Source organism: Pelodiscus sinensis, chromosome 2, assembly GCF_049634645.1.
Source record: "Pelodiscus sinensis isolate JC-2024 chromosome 2, ASM4963464v1, whole genome shotgun sequence".
In the NCBI taxonomy this organism is placed as follows: domain Eukaryota; kingdom Metazoa; phylum Chordata; order Testudines; family Trionychidae; genus Pelodiscus; species Pelodiscus sinensis.
The window spans coordinates 202,442,280-202,465,380 of record NC_134712.1 but is presented as its reverse complement, the minus strand read 5'-3'; the positions used below and the strand labels follow the sequence as shown (position 1 = coordinate 202,465,380).

Below are 23,101 nucleotides of genomic sequence, written 5' to 3'. Positions count from 1 at the left end.
GGAGGTGACTTCATTTTGGAGATCGGTGTATTTATTACACTGTACTGCTAAAACTTGTTACTGTCCCAGGTCCCCCAGTTGCAGCACTAGTGAAAGTGCTAATGTGGGCCAGCTGAAAGCATTGCAAATCATGCCATGTTCTCCTGCAAGGTGCAGGTCTGCATAGGGCAGGAGGTGAACAGCAGGGTGGCTGCTGGTGCCTTGTCTACATTAGACCTCTTGCTGTAGGTGCAAGCACGAAGACATACAAGAAGAGAAAGAGCAGCAAACACAAAGCCTAAGAGTAACGAAGTGTCAGACTTCACCAAAGAGAGGTCAGATTAAAAAGAAGAAGGATAAAGTAAATGAGGTGCCCAGGGGTGGTAAAGGAGAACTCGGGGGCACTTTGGCCAGCAGCACCTCACTTTGCTTTACACAGGGCGTAGTGAGAAGATGAGATGATAGCCCAAAGCAGGGGCTGCATTCCCAGGGCACCTGTCCTCAGCCCAGACCTTTCTTCGGGCTGCCCCAGGGTACTGCAAGCAGGGACAAGGGGACAGACAGGGCACTGTATTTAGGGCGCAGCGAGCTCCACTGGGCTCTGCCTCTAGCAAAGGACCCCGTAGAACAAGTCTCCCCTCTGGCCTGGGCTTTAGCCTGAGCTGCCTGCCCGGGGGACCTAGCTCTCCTGACTTGAAAGCCAGGCACCGGGAAGCCGCCTGCTCTGCACAGCCCGGCCCCTAGGGCGCCAGTCCCCCCCTTGTAACGCCCCCCCCCCCCCTCGACTCCTCCCTCCCCCCTCCCGTCCGTGCGCTCGCCCCCCCAGCGGCGGGGCGGGTTGGCTCAGCCCGCCGGCCTCTCCTCCTCCCGCGAGCGAGGGGCTATTTTTAGCAAATCCTCCCCGTGTCGCCACGGGCTGCGCTCACATCGCTCAGCCCCTCGCTGCTGGCAGCCGCGGCTGCCTCCCTCGCTCCCGCCCCTCAGCCCCCCGCCCAGAGCCAGCCCCGGCTGCCGCCCGGGCCATGGCCAGCTAAGCTCTAGCAGCCGGAGCGGCGGCCGCGGCAACTTTCCCTTCCCGCGCCCTTGGAAGATGGCAGTTTGGGGAAGGGCTGGAAGTTGCAGCCCGGGAGCGGAGCGGTGAGAGGCGGCGGCGGGGAAGGTGAGTGGCATCCATGCCAGGGAGCCGCGGGGGGCTCTGTGCTGGGGGGCTCCTCCGAGCCAGGTTGCAAAAGCCTCGGATGCATCCGTCTTGAGAGCCAGGGGCTGGCTCTTCCCTGGTGCCTCCTCTCCGCCTGTGCCCTGCCCGGACTCGCGAGGCGGGCAGAACTTCAGCCCTTGGCCGGGGGGTGGCTGGCATGGCCCTTTCGCGCCAGGGTGTGTGTGTGTGTGTGTGTGTGTGTGTGTATGTGATGGGGGGGGGGGTGAGAAGGGGATGAGGAACTAGTCCTGGGGACAATTATTCTCCACCAAAGTTTACATTTCTTTGGCGCACCCAAGGAGGGGTTTATTTTTGTTGTCAACATGATACACTTTGTAGTGGAAGGGAAATCTTCCTGCCGCTCCCCACCCAGCAGCGCCTGTCACTGAGCTGTGCACTGCCACAGCCAGCCACGGTGTCCATAAAAACCGCCCGGTTCTCGTGAAAGTTCAACAGCTGACAGGAATAATTTCTAGGCCGGTGGAAGGTGAACAGTAAATTATACGCTCGTTAAGGTTAACTGGGTAATTAAAACCTACACTGGGGTGTCACAGTGGGAGATGTGCAGTGGGAAGCAAAACAGGTGGAAGAGCTCCGGGCTGTAGGCACAGTATTAAGTGGTTTATACAGTCGTTGCAACCTGTAGGGATTTGTTTTCAGGTGTGCTTTCTTGGTGTAATGGGACATTTGGTTAAACAATAGGAAGGGGCCGGATGTAGCTATTTTAGAAGGATTTGGATGATGCAGTGATAGGGAGATTGGAGGTGACTTTCCTGATGCTAATTTGAATGTTCATATGATACTCTTATATTCTTAATTTCAGGAAGATGTGAGTTTTTTTTATTTTCTGTGACCAAGCAGCTAAGTGACTTCACCTATTCCTTTTGGCAGGCCCACATTTGCTTCATATCCAAAACTCCTATTTAGTTCAGAATCATGCTCTAACATAGTACCAGAATATTATTGGAAGGCAATGCCCTGCCCTCACACAGAAAAGCTGTATCGTTTTACAGCTATACATATATAGTTAGTAAAGTCATATAGATCTCTGTCAACACATTTATAAAATTAACGTTTCAACAGCACACAAATTTTAATACTTCCATTTGATTATGTCAGTCAGCAGACCTGTTCCAGCCTATAGAAAAACATGCCTTTATCCCAGGGGGAAGGTACAGGGTTCTGGGCCATATAGTACTACCTTTGGTACTAGCCCTCTCATATGCACACTGAAATATCTTTGCTCCAGCATTTTTACTGCACCCTTCTTTCAGGAGTGGGTAGTGTACTTACATTATATGCATACTAGGTAGCCCATGTAATAGTATAGTTGGTGAGGTGCAGCTTAGCTGAATAAAAATATGCCTGAAGAGTGTAGGTCTGTACTCAAGAATACACCCTACATGCTTCTATTCTTGCTCAATCTGTCCCTCCATGTCTACTCTGCTCTTTTTAGCAGTTAAGTGTTCCACTGTTTCTCTACTATTGGAGTCTTTCCTTACCACTGGAAAAGGATCCTGGCAGTGGGTAAAATTTCTGGCAGTGAGGAAGCTACTGGGAAAATCTCTGGTAGCTCCCTGGTGCTAGGTCCCTTCCAGTACTCCCGCAATAGGGAAAGGCGCTGTCAACTGAGCTCTCTATTGCTGGAACCTTTCCCTGAAATAGGGAAAGGCTCTGGCAAGGGGAAGGCATTGGTCCCGCTGCCTCCTGCCTGCCAGAGCCTTTCCTCTCTACAGTGAAAGGCTCTAGTAGCAGGGAAAAGCACTCCATTCTATCTCTTCTGCTGTTGAGGGACTCTCATTTAGCACTAAAGGCAGCGTAGCCTTACTCAAAACACTTCTTCATTCTTATATTTGAAAATGCACACAGAGATGCAAGTTTTCATCAAGACTAAAATACCAACTGTGAAAACAAAGACTCCTGGCTTCCCATTCACGTTCTGTAAATTAGCACTTATCCATAAATGAGTAGCAGGCTTTAGTGAAAATTTCACTAGCAAAGAGGAACAGTAATTCCGCTTTTAATTTATTATCACCACCACCTTCCTTCATCTGCCAGGAAGGCTCTAAAACAAAAGTGAACTTGTGATTTAACTTTAGATATTTGCTACAAATGTTTATTTTAGAGCTGTAAAGGAAAAATAATTAAATAATGAAAAAACTTAAGGTCAAATATCTATCGCATATCAGTTTTTCAAAGGGAATAATATAAAAACGGTCACTTTCAAAGAAAATATCTAAAAATTAGGACATCAGAAACTTTCAGATAATGGGAAATATCAGTTGTTTATCACAACACCTTAATCTTACTATGTATTTTAGAAATGTCTGCCACCTCTGTCAGTCCATTTGTTCAAGAACTCCTCCTAAACGGTAAAAGCTAGGACCACCAAAGCTTCCTCAAATCATAACTCGAAGCAAGGTAATGGTTTGGTTGTGCCAAGACAATGGAATGTGCCTGGAATTGGATTGTTTCTCATAAAATGGAAAGGGAGCGGTGTGCTAGGAGGGACAGTTATACTATAGAATGGCCACAGGGGCAGCAGCAAGGGGCCAGAAATGGAGACTGGGACTATAACCCCATTGAGCCAGCATGGGACAGAGATCTACTATATATTTGAGAGTTTCTGTGTCCATCTGTCTGTTTATGTCTGTCTGTCTGTCCTCCAGCCAACGAACATGCACACCTCCCCTGCCTGTGCGCCAAGCTGCTGTGGTAGGAGATGGCTGGTTTTGCCCTCGCTTCCCAGATCAGCCAGTGTACTGAATCCCTCATCCCTAGCCCCACTCCAGAGCACTTATTTATATAAAGGAAAAACATATTTGAGCTAAGGACCCAAGCTACATTGGATAAATCCTCTCGTTAATTCAAATAGAAGGTTTTATGTATTGTTCAAGGATATAATTTATATGCCGAGAACCATGATCAAATTCAAACACTTGTAGTAGTGTGAATGGTTCATGGTAATTTATAATACAAGCGTGACTATAAAAGTGAATACAAATGTCTTTTAAAAGGAGAATTTTAATTTGAAAATTAATTGAGCCAACACAGAGGTTATACTTACTGAAGTGATTAAAATGTAAAAACCTAGAAAGTTAGACTATAGCCCAGTGATATCCAAAGATAGAAAATGAAAGAACAAGGTAGTTGCTCCTTGAACTGCTGCATTATCTCATAGGGGTTGCTTACCAACATCGCTCAGAGAGCCAGATCTTTGGTTAGTGTAAATTGTCCTAAAAGCCCCTGAAGTCGATTTAGGTATGATAGTATATATTGAGCTGAAGATCCAACTCCACTTATTTTAAGCCTGAGGCAGTACTCATAGAAATATTGGAAAGCCAGCTATTAATTTCAGTGGGTTTTGGATCAGGCCCTTTTAAAATAAGATAATGGCAATAATGAAATCTAAGAAATCAAGGAGAAAAGGCTTCTAGAAATATGGTGACATGTCACAAGTTTGCTGAAAAACTGCACACCTTCACAGGGCTAAAGGCCAAATCCTACCAACTTCTGCTTGTCATTTTACTGAGGTAAAGTTTTATATCTATTGCTTTCAGGTAAGGAATGGCAACTGTTTTTCATATTGAATGTTAGTTAGATTGACAACTGTGTTCTAAAACAAAAAGGTTTGTTGATCATGATATTTAGGGAGTGAATACAACAAGGTTTAATAAAACCTTAAGTGCATAAAGAAAAGTAACATACAATCAAATTGACTGAATTTATTACATTAAAAATATGACATTCTAAAACGCCAATCTTAGAACTACAGTTTTTTTTACATATTGGCTTACTTAGTGATTGGTTATTTCTGCATCCCACTGTGAGGAGAAACATATCCAGTCAATAGCGGGTGAGTTGAATTTTCCCGTTATTTTTGCACTAGAAGGTTTACCCAGCATTTCTTGGGTCTCAACTCAAATAAGTTTTGTTTTTCTTCATTTAAATCATTGCTCTGCAGTGGGGCTGAGGATGAGGGGTTCTGTATGCAGGCTGCCAATCCAGCCCTCTCTCTCACTGCAGCAGTTTGGGACCAGGAAAGAAGTGCATGTCCATGCCCGTTGCGTGTCCCCCAGCTGGGAGAGACAGTCAGACAGACACAAACAGACAAACTCAAACTGTCCATTTCTTCACCTTTGCCCCCTGCTGGCCCAATGGGATTATAGCTTTCCCTGTCCCCATCTCTGGCCCCTGTGGTAATTCTACAGTATGACTGTTTCTCATAACATGGAAAAGGACAGGGCTGGGAGGAGAGACAATCGAATTCTAAGCACATCCCATTGTCCTGGCACAACCAAACCCTTACCCAGACTCAAGTTATTATAAGAGGAACCTGCATACCAAATCAGATGGTCCTAACTCTTACCATTTAAGAGTTCTTAAACAAAGAGACCCACAGATGGATGAAAAGACAGAACACATTTCTAAAATATATAGTAAGCCCTATATAGTAACACTTCTGCACACCTTTGTCACTCTTTCGGTGGTAAAATACCATTGATATAAATCTTCCACTTTCCATGTGGCCAGGAAAAGGCCTTGAACGCAGTCTGTGCATGAGGTTAAGGAACACCACTTAGAGGACTAGAGTGCCAAGTTGTGCTCCTCCATGCTACCATGTGCAAGGGCATTTCAGAGAACAGCACCAACTGCTGGACAATAGGAGGGCTAGGGGGTCATAGAATCATAGAACACTAGGACTAGAAGGGACCTCGAGAGGTCATAGAGTCCAGTCCCCTTCCCTTATGGCAGGGCCAAATAGGTCTAGATCATCCATGACTCTACAGATTCAACTGCTTCTACTCTAGTTTCTTCAGCTTTGAGGCCAGAGAGCTGCTTTCTACTAGCCAGAGAGCAACTGATCTATTACTCTCTTGCCTTTGATAGGAGGATTCTGTTCATCTCTAACAGAGTATCCAGGAACCCAATCACAGCGTGACCTGATTACCCTGGCTGGGCAGCAGCAAGAGGATTTGATCCTAAAGGTTTGAGAGAATGCTCATTACCCAGGCAAAATTCCCATTTAAGTCAATGGATGCATTCAGAGGGCATCATAGAGTATTTTGCAGAAAGAAGCAAACTCATCCTCTTGTTTGCTTATACACTGTGTGAAAGGGTGACTGGCCCTTTTAAGTGGAAACAAATTCAACCTGTGTCTAGATCAGTGATGGCTACCCAGACTACTGAGTTTGTATTGTTTGTACCTCACAGAAGGCACACTTGTGCTATGTCTACACTTGGAAATTATTTTGAAAAAAGCTATTTTGAAATAATAACTCCCACAAAACATTTATTTCAAAATGGTTAATTCCTCATCAAAAGCAGGGGTTATTTCAAAATAACAAGCCTGTTATTTCAAAAATAATTCTTAAATAACAGGCTTGCTGTGTGGACTTTCGCCTTGTTATTTTGAAATAAGAGGAGTTATTTTGAAATAACTCCCCAGTGTAGACATGCCCTAGATGATTCACCAAACAAATAAACATAGTCACTGACTTGAAGGTCTTACAAGAAATAGAAGGATAAGGGAAAGGAATACTTTGTACAGGTTGAACCTCTTTAGTCTGGAACCTTTGGGACCTGACTGTTTCTGAATGAGAGAATTTTCCATACCACGGGAGGTCAATATTGTCTAGCAGCTTTACCAACACTTCCACTGCTTACTGGGCTCTTACAGGATATCAGGGGTAAATTAGAGCTAAATTACAGCACAGAACACTGAGTGCTAGGACTGGTGGCTATAAAACTTTATAGGATTGTGGGAAACGTGCCCACACCCAGGAAAATGAACGTCTGGCTAAATAAAATCATTCTGGGTGACGGATGTTTCTGGAACAGAGAGTTCTGGACTAGAGAGATTCAACTTGTATAAGCAAAATGATGGGGATAATCACTGGCAGATGTTTCGGTAATTCCGTTTTTAAAATGTATTATTACAAAGTTACCATTTCTAGTCTACTAGGTTATTGTTAGCTCATTTTTTTTAAAATATAAACTATACCTAGTTGACCTTGCTACCAGGGTAACCAGGACTTGTCAATTCCTTACTGGTAATATAGGTGACTTGTGGTAGCACTTGGGAGCAGTGTTCCCCTTAAACTGCAGGGCAGCACAGCTTCACAGGTGATTAATCATCCCCACCCAGTCAGTTAGCTCTGTGCATGGAGCTCTGAGCCTCCACGCAGCTTAGAGGGAACACTGCTTAGGAGTTGCACCACTCCCCTGAGCCCTGCCAAACTTTTAATTGATAAGTGGGGCGCCCTCTCATACCCTCTCCCTATTCTTCTGCGTGGACTTCTCTGCACTCGCTTCCCTCTCTGTAAGCTCCAGTCACCTGGTAGAGGTGCCCTCTTATATCATCTCTTGTCTTCCTGCCTTCTCACACCCACAGTTACCTCACACCTTACCTGGAGCAAGGAAAAAGAGACAAACAAAAGAAATACTTTGTGAAGGAATGTACGATGCTTTTAAGGAATAGGCTGGCTTCATGGCTTGAACAGCTTGTGATATAATCAGGTAGGCTGTGCCCTGCCCTAGAGCTAGTCTATTTAAACAGGAACAGGGCTTGGTATGTGTAAGGACCTAGGACGTGTTAGCTAGCTGGAAGGCAGTAAACAAGTGATATTAACAAACATACAAATATCATTTTTCACAACAGACTTACTCAGCTCTGGCAAGTCAGGGGACAATTTAAGGACGGGGAGGTGGATAGGAGGCAGCTAGAGCCAGGGACAAAGAAGTGGATAGGTGCAGGGTGAGTGGTGACAGTAGGGTCCATGGACAATAAGGAGTGAGTATGAAGTCCAGAGGCCAGAGCATAGAGCCTGCTGCTGCACAGGTAAAACCTAAAGCCCTATGGTTAGAGTTTGTGGCTGGAATCTGCTGCTGTGCAACCAGAGCCTGCTGCCCACTACTACTGAATCCAGAGTCTGAGCCCCACAGTCTTTGAGAAGGTGGGGAACTCACCCTGCCCATCTGTTCCTTCAGGTTTTTTGGCTCCCAGGGTGAGGGGGTGGCCCAACCCAACCCAACCCTTCCCTGCTGCCCCAGGAGAAGGGCTACTGCTTTGTCCTTTACTCAGTCACCACCTAGGAGGCAGTGGCTGCAAGAAAAGCCCCAGGTGGTTGCAAGTGACTGTGGTGGCCACATTTGAAAAACACTGAAAAGAATCCAGGTTTGTAGAACCTAGAGCTGTTGATTCTCCCCCCGTGTTGCCAGAAGGCCAAACAGGAAGCTAAGCAAGTGAGTGAGGAATAGAAGCCATGTAAGGTGCAGTGTGTAGTGATTTCTCTCTCAGCCTTCAGGAGATTTGCCTAATCAGATTCAGGGACTTTGTTTTGTGGCTTTTAAATTTGGGATCTCTCCATCAGGCTATGTCTACACTGCAGGCTTCTGGCACAAGAATCTTTTTGCAGAAGAAATCTTCTGCAAAAACTTCTTGTGCAAGAGCGCATCCACACTGCAAAAGCCCATTGGAAAAGCGATGTGCTTTTGTGCAAGAGAGTGTCCACACTGCATGGATGCTCTCGTGCAAAAAAGCGCTGGTTGCCATTAACAGAATGGCCACCAGGGCACCTGTGCTTCTTTCGATAGGCTGTTTTTGTGCAAAAAACCCGTTTCCGGTCCCCACACACCTTTTTGTTCAAGAGCTCTTGCGCAAAAAGGAGTTATCCCTCATCGAAAGAGGAATACCTACACCACAAAAACCCCTCTGTTCTGTTGATTCACTGTAAAGTTTCTTGCACAAAAACTCACTTGAGGTGTGGAAGCTCCGTGTGCTTTTGCACAAAAATGGCCATTTTTGTGCAAAAACTCTGCAGTGTAGATATAGCCTCAGGGTCCTAAGGTGTGTCATTGTCTCTCTCTCCTAAAATGATTTGCCCAGTGGTACCCTGTTGCTCAGTGGTAGAACTATGAACAGAATTCTGGTTGCCTGCATCTAGTCCAGTGCTGTATCCACTAGGATATACTGCCTGATGAAAGAAAGATAAGCACTTATTTAATGTAACTGGTGATTAAAAAAACCAAACAGATTCAGCTATAGCAGTGTAGATGCTTATTTCAATTTAAACGTTGGCTCATCATAAACTGATTAAGAGAGTTGCTTTAAGTTAAATCAAAAGAAACCATTCTTGGGAATAAGGGCGCCACATAAGGGATTTTATGAGTTTCACTAAAATTGTTTTAAATAATGATTTTAGGACTAGTCAGAGATGCAGTTCCCTCCCATTACCTGACATTGCTGTGCTGGCAAAAGCCCAGTCTTGATGTAGTTATATTGGCAACAAACAAAAATTCCTTTGTGTTGTATAACTCCGTGTAATAACAAGCATTCTGGGTGGGAAGGTACAGCCCATAGTGAAACCTCAACAGCATGTACTTCGGTGCTATCATACCAGGGTTATCTACTTTAGAGCTAGCTGAGGTGCAATTACACATCCTGTGATTGCAGAGTAGGCATTCTCTGTGTTGTTTAAATGTCTTTTTTGCAGTATGGCCATTCTCTTTTTAGCTAGGTTAACTTGAGAGGAGTTACTTCTGCAGTGAGGGCATAGCCTAAATGTCCTAACTACACATCCTTGGGATTAATCTGCAAGCATACATATAAAAACTGTTAATTTTTTTAGGCATTTTCTCCAATTAATATTTTAATTTTAATTTGTTTAGGAAGTAGGCATTGGAAATGTAGCACTAGGGGACTGATATAAGACCAATGGAGACAATTAAAAGATTTCCATTTGCTACAGTGGACTTTGGGTCAGGTCTTAGGAGAAGACAAGTCTCTTCGGTCATTCCAAACTGAAAGTCTAATTTTCCTGATTTATGCTTTCCTTCTGTCTAGAGTTGAGTGACTAATGTATTTTCAGTTTTGGGACCAACCCCCAAAAATCTAGTTTGATTCAAGTAAAACTTTCTATTTTAATTGCAAAAAAAATACTTTCAGATCAACTGAAAGGTTTTGCATTGATTTTTAAACACATCTTCTCCCTCCCCTAGTTTTTTGATTCACTGTGAGTCGAATAAAATGTTTAAGTGATTTTTGACTGGTTTTCAGGTGTTTTTCACCTGGCGTGTGTGTGTGTGTGTGTGTGTGTGTGTGTGTGTTCGTGTTTTACATGGCTACACTTGAATTTCAAATGCTATTTTGAAAGGGAAAAAGTGAAAATGAAACAGTTGTTGAAATGAAACGTTTTGACTTTCAGGTGCTTTTTTTTTTTTTTTTTGGCTGGAACCATTTGTCAAATTTGACCTGAATTTTTGAATGATTTGCTGAAAAATGTTTATCACAAATTGCTTTACTCTATTTCTGTTGCCTTTCAGAACTCTATACATTTAAAATAAAAAACCCTCTACATATTCCATACACCGTGGCAAAGCACTTCACATTAATATATATATTAGAGCATGTCCATCTGTCTGTGTATCTGAGAGTCCATTTGCTCAAGAACACCTCCTAAACTTTAAGAACTAGGATCCCCAAATTTGGTATGCAGCTTTCTCATACCCTAACTTAAACCAAGCTCAGGGGAATTCTTTGAAGTAAGAATAAGAGCCTCCGGAAAAGGGCACTTTTTCCGGAGGATCGGGGCCAGTCTAGACGCTCTTTTCCGGCTTTTTTAAAAGCCGGAAAAAAGCGGCGGACATTTTTATTTAAATGCCGCGGGGGATATTTAAATCCCCCGCGGATTTCCCTACGACGACTCGTGAAATTTACATGCCCCTTCCGGAAAAGGGGCCAGTGTAGACGTAGCCCTTATGTATAGAAGATTTGAACTCTTTCATTCCTCTTTAGACCTGTATCCATCTATTATTTAGTTAACTTCACTACATCACTCAGGGCTGTGAAAAATGTTATACCCTCTGCCATGTAGTTGAATTTACTTAACCCCCACTATAGATGCAACTGGGTTAGTGAAATAATTCTTCTGTTGACCTAGCTACCGCCTCTGAGAGGTGGATTACCTACATTGACAGAAAACTCCCCTTCATTGATGTAGGGAGTATCTATGCTTCAGTGGCACAGCTGCAGTGCTATAATTGTCCTGCTGCAGTGTAGACATTCCCTTAATAACATTTGCTCTGTTTAATCATGTTTTCTACACAGGCTCTATAGTTATTCTGATTTAAAAGAAACATCTAATGATTCAAAAGTACTTTGTACCCTGACAGAATGCTGTAGATATAATTATTACTTTAAAGTTACAGCTACCTCTATTCTATAGATCATATAACCCCCATGCACTAACAAGTCTGATTATACATTTCTTAAAGTGGCAGCTAGATATTTTACACTGAAACTGAAATCACCAGGTTATTTTTGTATTTTCAGTAGACACATTAAATAAAAATGCAAAAGATAGTATGAAAGGAACAGTGAATCTGCATGGAAATAATATTCTGTAGTTCACTGGTGAGTACAGTATTTAAGATTTCCATTTGTTTAATGATTAGCTTTTATTTAAGATAATGTTCTAGAACTTGCACAAAACAAAGGCCCCGTGAGAAGATAGGTATAAGAGAAAAACCTGCAAACCGTCTACTTACGTACTTTCCAATATCCTGAAACATGGAAACCGTGTCCAGTCTACATCAGAGTATAGAGTCATAAAATAGCTGATGGGAGTATGTAATCTTTGGAGGAAAACTGAACAATTATTCTGTATCACTTAAAAGAGGTTTGTAGAGTGGAATACAAAGAGTCTTACTTGTCATAATACAGCTAGGGTAATCCTCCCTTCCTACTCATTCCCAAAATATTTATTTTTCAACACAATAAGGCTACGTCTACATTGACATGATCTTGCACAAATGCTCTTTAACGCAAGAGTTCTTGCATTAAGTATTTGTGCAAGAGAGCGTATACACTGGCATGTGCCTTTGTGCAAGAAATGTGCTTTTGTGCAAGAGCATCCATGCCAGTGTAGACGCTCTCTTGTGCAAGAAAGCTCCGATGGACATTTTAGCTATCGGGCTTTCTTGCGCAAGAAATTCATGTTGCCTGTCTACACTGGCCTCTTGTGCAAGAACAGTTGCGCAAGAGGGCTTATTCCTGAGTGGGAGCATCATAGTTCTTGTGCAAGAAGCACTAATTTCACGCATTAGAACGTCAGTGTTCTTGCGCAAGAACTCGCGGGCAATGTAGACAGGCAGCATGTTTTTGCGCAAAGGCGGCCGCTTTGGCACAAGATCGCGCCAATGTAGACACAGCCTTAATGTTTCTAGATTGCATACTACATTAGTGCAAACAGCAAGGAAATAAGTATATAAGTCATTCAGCACCCTGTCTTTCATAACTATAAAAGCGGCGAGGAGTCCTGTGGCACCTTATAGACTAACTGAAGTGTAGGAGCATAAGCTTTCTTGGGCAAAGACCCACTTCATCAGATGCATGTCCTACACTTCAGTTAGTCTATAAGGTGCCACAGGACTCCTCACCGCTTTTGAAGATTCAGACTAACACGGCTACCCCTCTGATACTTTCATAACTATGTGGCCCTTACCATAGTATCTGAGTGCCTCACAGTTCCCCTTTGAGATAGGGAAGTACTACTATATGCATTTCATAGGTTTAGAAACTGAGATTTAGAGAGTCTAAGGGTATGTCTACACTACCTTCCTAGTTCGAACTAGGAGGGTAATATAGGCATACCGCACTTGCAAATGAAGCTCGGGATTTGAATTTCCCGGGCTTCATTTGCATAAGCGGGGAGCCGCCATTTTTAAAACCCCACTGGTTCGAACCCCGTGCAGCGCGGCTACACGGGGCTCGAACTAGGTAGTTCGGACTAGGCTTCCTATTCCGAACTACCGGTACACCTCGTTCCACTAGTTCGAACTAGTGGGGTAGTGTAGACATACCCTCAATGACTAACCCAATGTCACCTAGGAAGCCTGTGGTGGAGCAGGAAATTGGACCTGTATCACCACGTCCTAAGCTGATGCACCTGACCAGTGGGAAATCTTCCTTGTTCTATCTGAACATAGTTGGCTAAAACAAATGCTAGAAATAAATGTCAAAAACATTTCGGTGCCTCATTGTTAGACAATTTAATAAAACATTGCTCAGTCTGCATTGATAATTAAAAACCAAAGAAAACATTCAGATATGTTCAAATTAAAGATAAGAATGGGAAATAATATAGATGATATGAATAGCATATCCTCAACTGGAATTTATGTTCAGTCCTAGTGTGTGTGTCTGTCTTCTCGGGACAGATTTGGAGTGTTTAGTTAGTGACAAGACAAGGAAAATGTAACCTTTATCCTTTCTCATAATATAATAATGGTAGGACATAAGAAGGATATAAATCGGTAGATACTGAAATATAAGTCAACTACAATTGAAGCAGGTTAGGAATAAATATTCCTATGGCACAGGTACCCAGGTTTTTGCAGGCACAACCCCGGCCAAACTTGTATTTTTTTGTTGTCAAAACAAACCAGAAGCCATAAACATTTTTTTTAAAGTTTTAAAATTTCCATTTTTGAAAATGAATGTAGGCAAAAATGAACATGTTTCTCTGTTTCAAAAATCAAATTGTTCTCAATTTTCTCTGAAAAACCTAAATATCTTTATAGGAAATCTATTTCCCCCTTTGTTTCAACATACAAATCGTGTGTTTCAGACTCCTGGCCCACAAGCCATCCCTGGCTGAAACGACTGTGCTATCCAGCCTGAGAGTTCCAGCGGGCCATAGGGGCGAGCTGTGTATTACTATTTCTCAAGCCCCACCTCTTCCCACCATTGCCCTGCCCTCTTCCCCCCATGGCATCCCAACCCCTGAGGATGTGGCTTTGGGGACAGCCTCATCAGAGGAGCCTGGTGTGAGATGTCACCAGTGGTCACATCCCCAGGGCAGTAGGCATTCCAGGAAGTGGAGCACATTTGATGGGTTCACTTCCTCTGCTGCACTCCACAGCCCTGTGGGTCCTTCTGCCGTGGGGAGTGTGGGGCCCACAAACACTGCTGCTGGTGCTCTGAACCAGGCCTCCCTGGTGATCCCTGAAGCTCTGGGGAACAGTAACAGACAGCTCCCCTCCTGCCTGCTGGGACTCCTGGGCTGGATTGAGCAACTGCTCCAGCTAGGGGTGACCTGGGGCACGGAAGCTTGAGACCCTTAGTGTAAATGAAGTCAAGCTGACATTTAAATTAGCCTCTCCCCTCCCACAATTCAGCAAAGCGGAGAGAAGCTGCTGTTTTGGGGCCTCCTAATTAGGAAAAGAGCTCCTAGTGTTGCCATGTGTTTGTCCTTCACCACAAGCACAGCTCAGATGTGCTACGTGAATAATTCAGAGAATGTAGGCCAAGCTGGCTGAATTTGAAACCAGTGGGCTGTGCCCACAAAAGCTCATCATACCTTCTACATGTTCGTTAGTCTATAAAGTGCTACCAGACCTTTTTTTTTTCTGTAACAGACTAACTCGGCTACCCCCGGAAGCACCTCAGATTCAGACTACTATCTCCCTTCTGTGGGATGATTTTCCCTTTTGTATGCCAACAGAAACTCCCCTTAAAGGTGACTGTTTCCGGGTGAGCTGAGGTGACTCCAGGCTTCCTTAAATGAGTGTGTTGCCTCCTCACTTAGCCCTATCTAACAGCTGTGTGGATCTTCTTTTCTCTGAGATGCTCTTTATCTTATTCTGCTAAGTCCCATAGAGCTGTATACTCTTCTTGGTTCAAATGTGGATCTCTGGGAATTTCCAAGAAAAAAAATCAAGGGGTAAAGAATGTGCTTGTCCTCTGACTTCATTGTCAGTTCTGTCCAATACCACAATAATTCTGTCTTGACGATGCCATTTTATAAAACACAAGTTCAATTGTAGTTTGGCTAAAATATTGCAATAGGCCTAGTCAACTTAAGCTATGTGTTATTACTATTTATTATTTTTATTACAATATTGCACAGAGCCCCCAGTTAGGAACAGGGCTCTTGGACTAAAGACTTCACAGACAGATGTTGCATTTTGTCTCTAAGAACTATCACTAAGTGTATGTGTGACAGATGAAAGGAGAAAACAGGGAAGACAAGGAGGACAACTAAGTTTACATGGTTACAAAATTAGCTATAGGCACAGCTATTAGGGGCTTGATGGCTTCAAGTGAGCATGTTTGTCATCTTAAATTATTCCCCAGATGAAGTGCAACCAACCCATTATTGGTAATGTGTCACTGCAGAAGGGGGGTTTGAGGAATTATTTGAAGGAAGAGAGGGTAGAAAGTTTATGCTTTAATTCTTGGAGGATGGTCCATTCATAAGAGGCAGTGTGCAAGAAGGAATGGAGATGAATGTGGAAGAAGAGCCAAGCAGTGTTCCCTCTAAGCAGCACAGCTTCAGAGGTGATTAATCAGCCCCACCTAGTCAGTCAGCTCTGTGCACAGAGCCCTGAGCCTCTAACTGGGGGAGTCAGGGCTGATTAATTACCTGTGAAACTGTGCTGGGGGGAACACGGGAGCCAAGGTAGTATTTGACTAAACTACAGCTAATCACTGTTTACATTTAGAATTGACCTGATATTTATTGATATCCAAGAGATTGTCCATGTAAATAAGTGCCATTTAACAACAAACACCAAAAAACATAGACAGCCAGGAGTCAGAAAGTCCGTCCTTAAGGTAGCAGTACTAATCCTATGAAGTTTGGTGATCAAGTCAACCCAAAGTCCAAATTTCTGAAAGCTATCATTACCTTTTTTACTTACTGCTGTCCTTCGGGCAAATCATCTAAGGTGCGTCTACACTGCACCTGGAGCTCGAAATAAGCTACACAATTTGAGCTACACAAATTGTATAGCTTATTTCAAGTTAATTTCAAAATAAAGCGCTAGTCCAAAACATCCCTTGTTCCATGAGGAGTAAGGTTTACATGGATATTGGAATAGTGATCTCATTACGTTTTGTAATAACGAGCTTGCTCAAAAGAAGCAGAATAGCTATTTCAGGATACTTCTGGTATTCCGAAATAGCTCCGCAGTGTAGATGTAGCCCTAATGTTAGGGTGACCATATTTCCCTTTTCTGAATATAGGACATCTGGTACTCATGTTCAGGCAAATTCAGTGGCAATCAAAGAGAACTATGTAGTGCAAATGTTCAAATTAACATCAAGCTGGCTGAACCATTAAAAACAAATGCTGCATAGCTGGAGTCTTTTTATTTATTTTCTTATCTTTAAGGTTTGCACAGGGAGAGGTCACACAGACACACTCTTCTCACAAGGGAATAAAGATGACTGACCAATCTGATCCAACCCTCCCTGCCTGTTGCTCTCCACCCTCCATGACTGTCTGGGCCCACCGGACAAACCTGTTTGTCCTGGCACCTAGTGCTGCATCTTCTCAAGGCAATATATGGGGGCATGCAGGGTCACAGTCCCCCTCTCCATATTTCTTTCACACCAGAACGTGGCTAGCAGGAGCCTTTTGGTACTGTGCAGGAGGGAAAATATAGGAGCTGCTTCCTGCTGCAGGGAAGTGATGCCCATGTCTTTGCAGAGATTCACTTTCCCCTTTTGCCCCACTCCCCTGTGCCTAGAAGAAGCTTGTCCCTTCCTGCCCACACAGAATTGAAAGGTAGCTAACCTCTTCCAAGCTGCTGCTGGCCACTGACATAAGCCAGCAGGCAGAAAGGGGTTAAGCCTTAAGGATGCCTTGTGCACCAGGGCCCAGAGAACCCCAGGGGAAGGGCTTCAGTGAACCAGGCCAAAGAGGTGACTCAGCAGGTAAGAATGCCTAGGAGACAGAACAATCTAGGGTGGGGGCTGTGTGTAAAGAGGGTGCTAGGCAAAGCACACCTATCTCAGGTGTTGCTGTAGAAAGAGCCTACAGGGTCAGGGCACAAACAGTCTGGAAATTGCTACCCTCCCCCACCAAACCAGTGAAGAGGCAGAGAAGCTCCTCTGTGCCAGTGATTGTGTGGGACTTTGACACATGCAGGGTTTGGCTCCTCCTGGCCAGCACCCCAGGCCAGAGGGCAGTGGGGGACGGAAGGAGCCTGTTAGCCAGGCTGTTGGTGATCTAAATGATCTAACCAGGAACTCGCTCCCTGCACAGTGCCAGGAGCAGGTCACGCCCTGTGGGAGTATATAGAGGAACAATGGGGCTGAAGGGTGAAAGGGCAAAGCAGCAAAAGGGCAGTGAGAGGAGGAGTTTATAAAGGGCCACTGGATGGAGAGCAGAGTTGACAAGCCACCACGTGCATGTACTCACCAGCCACTGCAGCAAGCAGCCAGTGCTGGTTGGAAGCAGGATGGGGTAGGGAGCTGTTGGCCAGAAGCCAACACGCAGCAGGGACTAAGAATGGCAGGTGGAACAGCTAGTCCTGAGTACTGCAGCTTTTCCAACCACCAGTTCAGGTCACACCCTAAAATGGCCACACCCTAAAATGGCCATCAGAGCTTTCTTGCGCAAGAGAGCGTCTACACTGGCACGGATGCTCTTGCACAAAAGCACTTCTCTTGCGCAACGGCACATGCCAGTGTAGACGCTCTCTTGTGCAACTACTTTAATTCAAGAACTCTTGCGTTAAAGAGTATTTGCGCAAGATCATGCCAATGTAGACATAGCCTTTGTGTGTTGTGTGGGCCACATCCACACTTTATATAAAATACACTACTCTATGGCCCTGAGGATGTTACATGTGCTGCAGCTGTGTGCTGACTGGAATGCTAGCAGTCTGTGATCTGTAGATTGAGAACCACTTCCCCAGAGCCACACATTTGCTATGAGTGAAGCTGGCCTTCACCCCTCTTTGGCTCTTTCTCTGCACATGCTCACTGTAATCAAATGGCTTTCAACCTGTGGTCTGCAGACCTTTGTGGGATAGCAGACTATGCCAATGTTTTCCATGGGGGTCTACACCTCCACTCAAATTTTAGGGCATGTGAAAAAGAGAGACTGAAAACCACTGATCCATTTAGCATCATGAGCCTTAGGCACAAGACTAACTGAAGAAGTGAACTATTTTGCTAATAAAATGACAGTGGGTGCCATGCTCTTTCTGAGTGCAAACCTCAAGTGAGTAAGATCCTTGTACTATGGTCAAAACCATGGTTTGATCCCCAGGCCTGAGCAAAAATATATTGGTAGACTGTCAGCTTTAAGAAAACTTTTATTTTTTCCCCCCAGGGGCTGTATCTAGGGGACCCTTTAGTTAAATTTGGAATACTAACCATGTTTGTCCCCAGCCCTGACTCCTGCACTTCCCACACCACCCCAGCCTCCTGCCCTGAGCTCCCCACCCCCTGCTCTAAGCCTCCTACATTCCCAGCCCCCTTCCCTAAGCCTCCTCACATCTGCACACACTCCAATGGGAATGAAACTGCATGAATAACAGGAAATCTGAGTTATTGCTTTAATTACATATATTTTACAATCACAATATTTAACATTACAAATCCTCTTCAGGTTTCACTTTTTGTCAGGTGGAATACATTCACTTTTGCTCCAATGCGGTATAACCATATTGTCTGGGCCTCATTCAGACAGACAGTAAAAGCAGATCTCCTTGCCTAAGAAAGCAGTTTTATATTCAGTATATAAACAAAGATTGGGACATTCTCCTCCTTATTAGATTGGTCTGTTATGTTAGATGCACAATTTACAGTTGAAAGTGGAAAAAATACCTCCTAAGAATATATACACCCCTTCACTCACAAGGGTTTGAGTTGTGATAGGAAGACGTGAAATACATTCAAGTTACTTTCACTCCTGAATGTAATACAAAAAAAGGAGAATAGTTTTTAGGCATGTTAATTCCAGCTACTGAAAACAAGTTAGCCACATGTTTCTCATGTTAGCAAGAGTTTTAAATCTGGGGAGAGGGAACAACTATTTTCTTTAAGACCAGATAATATGTAAGTTGTAGGAATGGAGGAAAACAGAATTTCTGCTCTTGGACTTTACTTAATCATTCCTTCATCACAAATGTACTCCCCCTCATCTGAAAGAAGAGAAGGGTCATGTGATACTAATCTATCACTACAATTCAGTATGCTTCAGTCATAACTGAACCATATGCTTCAAACAATCTTAAGTTAGGAAGGAAAGTTAGCAGTGGTACTTGGACCAGTAGGCTTTCATCAGGGGCTGTTGGTAGGGAAAGAGTGGTGGGGTTGGTCTGATTCATCACTTCATTACTGTAGCTTTATACTCTTGTAACTCTATGGATTTCAGTGGAATTGCATTGAGATAAAACTGGAGCACTACCAATGTGATATGATTTGTTCCACTAACTCATCAGATAACTGATATATCTTCCTCTCTTTTTCTCTGTATGATGTTGCTACAAGTTTTACAGATAGGTTAAATGAGCTACAGAGGAAGGTGATAAGGTGAGAAATCTGTATGTGAGTTAATGTGAGCAGTTTATGTTCTATAAAATGCTCAGACAGATTACAGTGTATAATGACTTGCTTCTCAGTACATTGTTTTAAACAGAATAATGTTAAGACTGTGTCTTGAATGGAACCTGGATTTCATCCAATAGAGATTCTAGCATTGACTTAAAGAAGGTCAAATTAAACAACAACAACAAATGGTTCGGTAGCACTTTATAGACTAACAAAACATATAGATGGTATCATGAGCTTCCGTGAGCATAGCCCACTTCTTCAGCTGACTGGAGTTTTGAGTTTAGTATGTGCAGACCCAAAATAAATAGGGGAGATGGGGGAAGGAGGGAAAAAAAGAGAGTGTGTGTGTGTGTGTGTGTGTGTGGTGTGGGGGGGGGTGGCGAAAAAAGGAGCAGAGGGTATGAAAATATCAAAGGGAAAAACAAGTAGGCAGAACTTGCGATCTATAAACACCTGAAGATTGGACAGCTTAAAAAGAAGTGGATAAAGATCAATGGATAGCAATAGCGAGACTACACAGACAAAGAGCTGTTTTCACCTTCATTGAATGTTAGGTTGATAATGACCCAGCCATCCCTCATCTCGATTGAGGCCATTAGCATGAGAATTGAACTTGTGGATAAATGGTAATTCCAACATGTCTCTGTATATTTGACTTGTAGAATTGGTTTGTGTTAAGATAGCTACCTGGAGATCTTTTAAAGAGTGATTGGGTAGACTGAAGTGCTCTCCAGCAGGTTTCTGCACGTTTCCTTTATGTATATCTGATTTGTGTCCATTGATTCTTTCCTGTAGGGACTGTCCAGTTTGTCCAATATATATAGCAGTGGGGCATTGCTGGCATTTGATGGCATAGATCAAAGTGCTGGATGTGCAGTTGAATGATCCTCTGATTTGGCAGCTTATAGAATCATAGAATCATAGAATGATAGGACTGGAAGGGACCTCGAGAGGTCATCGAGTCCAGCCCCCCGCCCTCAAGGCAGGATCAAGCTCCGTCTACACCATCCCTGACAGATGTCTATCTAACCTGTTCTTAAATATCTCCAGAGAGGGAGATTCCACCACCTCCCTTGGCAATTTATTCCAATATTTGACCACCCTGACAGTTAGGAATTTTTTCCTAATGTCCAATCTAAACCTCCCCTGCTGCACCTTAAGCCCATTACTCCTTGTCCTGTCCTCAGTAACCAAGAGGAACAAATTTTCTCCTTCCTCCTTGTGACACCCTTTTAGATATTTGAAAACCGCTATCATGTCCCCCCTTAATCTTCTTTTTTCCAAACTAAACAAGCCCAGTTCATGAAGCCTGGCTTCATAGGTCATGTTATCTAGACCTTTAATCATTCTTGTCGCTCTTCTCTGTACCCTTTCCAATTTCTCCACATCTTTCTTGAAATGTGGCGCCCAGAACTGGACACAGTACTCCAGCTGAGGCCTAACTAGTGCAGAGTAGAGCGGCAGAATGACTTCACGAGTTTTGCTTACAACACACCTGTTGATACAACCTAGAATCATATTTGCTTTTTTTGCAACAGCATCACACTGTTGACTCATATTCAACTTGTGGTCCACTATGACCCCTAGATCCCTTTCCGCCATGCTCCTTCCTAGACAGTCGCTTCCCATCTTGTATGTATGGAACTGATTGTTCCTTCCTAAGTGGAGCACTTTGCATTTCTCTTTATTAAACCTCATCCTGTTTACCTCTGACCATTTCTCTAACTTGCTAAGGTCATTTTGAATTATGTCCCTATCCTCCAAAGAAGTTGCAACCCCACCCAGTTTGGTATCATCTGCAAACTTAATAAGCGTACTCTCTATCCCAATATCTACATCATTGATGAAGATATTGAACAGTACGGGTCCCAAAACAGACCCTTGCGGAACTCCACTTGTTATCCCTTTCCAGCAGGATTTAGCACCGTTAACAACAACTCTCTGACTATGGTTATCCAGCCAATTATGCACCCACCTTATCGTGGCCCTATCTAAGTTATATTTGCCTAGTTTATCAATAAGAATATCATGCGAGACCGCATGATTATGATGTTGGCTCCAGTGATGAATTTGCTTGTATAGATATGTGGGCAGAACTGGCACCATGGCTGATTGCAGGGCTGGGTTCCTGGATGTTTATGATGTTGTTGTGTGGCTTGGTTACTGGAAATAATTCGTTTCAGGTTGGGGGCTTACCGGTAAGTGAGAATGGGCTTTTCCCCAAAGGCCTCTGAGAGGGAGGATCATTTTCCAAGATGGGTTGCAGATTGTGTATAATGCGTTGAAGGGGTCTGAGTTGTAGCCTGTAGGGCTGTGTCCAGACTCAGGGGTTTTTTCGAAAAAAGTAGCCTTTTTTCGAAAAAAACTTCACCTGCATCTAGACTGCAGCCGCGTTCTTTCGAAATTAAATCGAAAGAACGCGGCTTTTCTTTCGACGGCGGTAAACCTCATTGCACGAGGAAGAACGCCTTTTTCGACAGAGATCCGTCGAAAATAAGTGAGTGTGGACGCGGGGAGGCCATTTTTTCGAAAATAATGGCCTCCAGGAAGAAGCCCTGGTGGACAATCTGGGGCATGCCTTGCATGTCTCTGGTTCCTGTCTGCAGCCATTTCTTAAAGGGACAGGCACCCTCACAGCCACTTGTGGCAGCAAAGCAGCCAGAGCACACGGCTGGTGAAATGCAGCATGTCCCAGCCCCAAGACCCTCCTGGCCCTTCTAGAGAGCCTTCTGGGGACCCAACCAGGGGCTCCAAACGCGGGCACCGTCATGGTCTGCGCCAGAGCTCAAGACCCTTCTCGAGCTCTGGGGAGAGGAGGAGGCCTTACAAGTCCTAAAAAGCCGGCGGTGAAATGCAGACATTTATGGCCGCATGGCAGAGTCTCTGGCCCAGAAAGGACACTACCCCCGCACCCAGGACCAGGTGCGCTCCAAAGTTAAGGAGCTGCGCCAAGGGTATGTGAAGGCCAGGGAGGATAGCTCCCGTTCTGGGGCAACCCTCCACTCCTGCCCTTACTATACTGAGCTGGACCAGAGCCTGGGTGGTGGTGAAGCACACACACCACGGCGTCTCGTGCAGTCAGGCTTGGCGGACCCTGTGGTGGACGCACCAGAGCAGGACCCAGAGCAGTCAGGAGATGGGGACATGGTGCCATAGGAGGACAGTGAGGAGACAGCGACCCTCACCCTGGAGCCAGTCACACAGACCCCAGAGGCCTCCCAGGTGTCATCTGACGCTGGAGATGAAGCAGCAGGTGAGTGCAGTGAGTTTGTGTAACACCCGGGGGAGGGGGAGGTAGGTGGGTGCACAGTGGGTGATGCACAAGGGAAACCTGTAATGCTCAGGCTGATGCCCAGGTCACACACGGTGTTACCTTCAGAATGTCTGATTCCCCTGTCTCAAGGAGAGGGCATGCCCTTTTGGACAGCTGTTGCACACATGACTGATTGTGATAGAAATGTAGCCGTGTTACTCTGATCTGAGGAAGTGGGTCTGGCCCACGAAAGCTCATCCCCTAATAAACCATCCTGTTAGTATTTTAAGTGCTACATAGTCCAGTTTTTTAGGACTGG

General features: G+C 44.3%; 1 protein-coding gene across 4 annotated transcripts in view; it reads left to right on the top strand.

The window, feature by feature from the left end:
* The first annotated feature begins 829 nt into the window (after positions 1 to 829).
* Positions 830 to 23,101, top strand: part of HDAC9 (histone deacetylase 9) — a 705,078-nt gene continuing 682,806 nt past the window's right edge. For all 4 annotated transcript variants that reach the window (XM_075922252.1, XM_075922250.1, XM_075922247.1 and 1 more), the window contains exon 1: positions 830 to 1,138. The gene's annotated coding sequence lies outside the window, so the exon portion shown is untranslated. The remainder of the gene's footprint in view (positions 1,139 to 23,101) is intronic.